At 51.9% G+C, this 1686-nt stretch overlaps 1 pseudogene; it reads right to left on the minus strand.

Annotated features, from left to right (window-relative positions):
• Positions 1-741: 741 nt before the first annotated feature.
• The window catches only part of LOC123688272, a 2792-nt pseudogene continuing 1847 nt past the window's right edge, over positions 742-1686 (minus strand).

Consider the following 1686-nt stretch of genomic DNA (forward strand, 5'->3'; position numbering starts at 1 on the left):
CCTTATTACGCTACCCGCTATAGTATACTTAGCCACTCCGAGGAGTGTTACCAGCGGGACCTATAGGAGGTGATACTACAACTTGGGTCTGAGAGGCTATTTGAGTCGCATCAGACCCCGCAACTACGCCTATCCTTCACTCGTAATTCCGACAATATGCACCACATATCTACCACCTATATACCACATCATGGTCGGGTTTCGGGAAATCAAGGGGTGTTCGCGAACCCAGCAAACCAACCACTTCTTAAGGAGACTGAACACGAGTGATCAACCGATCGCGGGAACCACCGAGGGAGAGACAATGAAGTCTCCTAACTCACTCTTGTTATCCCAATGGACCGGTAACACCGAGGGAGAGACAATGAAGTCTCCTAACTCACTCTTGTTACCCCAATGGACTGGTAACACCGAGGGAGAGACAATGAAGTCTCCTAACTCACTCTTGTTATCCCAATGGACCGGTAACACCGAGGGAGAGACAATGAAGTCTCCTAACTCACTCTTGTTACCCCAATGGACCGGTAACACCGAGGGAGAGACAATGAAGTCTCCTAACTCACTCTTGTTACCCCAATGGACTGGTAACACCGAGGGAGAGACAATGAAGTCTCCTATCTCACTCTTGTTATCCCAATGGACCGGTAACACCGAGGGAGAGACAATGAAGTCTCCTAACTCACTCTTGTTACCCCAATGGACTGGTAACACCGAGGGAGAGACAATGAAGTCTCCTAACTCACTCTTGTTATCCCAATGGACCGGTAACACCGAGGGAGAGACAATGAAGTCTCCTAACTCACTCTTGTTACCCCAATGGACCGGTGACACATTCATGTTAGCCGACCTGTTCCTTAAGAGAGTCATAGTTACTCCCGCCGTTTACCCGCGCTTTTTTGAATTTCTTCACGTTGACATTCAGAGCACTGGGCAGAAATCACATTGCGTCAACACCCGCTGGGGCCATCGCAATGCTTTGTTTTAATTAGACAGTCGGATTCTCCCAGTCCGTGCCAGTTCTGAGTTGATTGTTAGATGACGGCCGCAGAGATTACCCAGAGCACCCTTGCGAGCACTCACGGGGTCTCGAAGCTTGACGATTCCGCGGGAGGCCAAGACGCGGGACCGAGCTCGGATCAAACGTAACGCAAGCGAAACGCATCACCTCGCCCAGGCCCGGTACGTTAGCCGTGACCCACTTCCCCAACAAGCCCGACACGCCACAATCCTCAGAGCCAATCCTTATCCCGAAGTTACGGATCTAATTTGCCGACTTCCCTTACCTACATTATTCTATCGACTAGAGGCTCTTTACCTTGGAGACCAGCTGCGGATATGGGTACGAGCCGGCGCGACGCCTACACGTGGCCCTCTCCCGGATTTTCAAGGTCCGAGGAGAAGATCCGGACACCGCCGCAAATGCGGTGCTCTTCGCGTTCCAAACCATATCTCCCTGCTAGAGGATTCCATGGAACTCGAACGCTTATGCAGAAAAGAAAACTCTTCCCGGATCTCTCGACGGCGTCTCCGGGTCCTTTTGGGTTGCCCCGACGAACTCTCTTACGAGGGCCCGGTTTAATTTCGGTTCCGCTGCCGGGTTCCGGAATAGGAACCGGATTCCCTTTCGCCCGACGGGCGTGCGTCACGCGTCAAGATGCATAGCATTTCTGCCACCACTTATAAACA

This window comes from Harmonia axyridis, chromosome X (genome assembly GCF_914767665.1).
Source record: "Harmonia axyridis chromosome X, icHarAxyr1.1, whole genome shotgun sequence".
Lineage (NCBI taxonomy): Eukaryota > Metazoa > Arthropoda > Insecta > Coleoptera > Coccinellidae > Harmonia > Harmonia axyridis.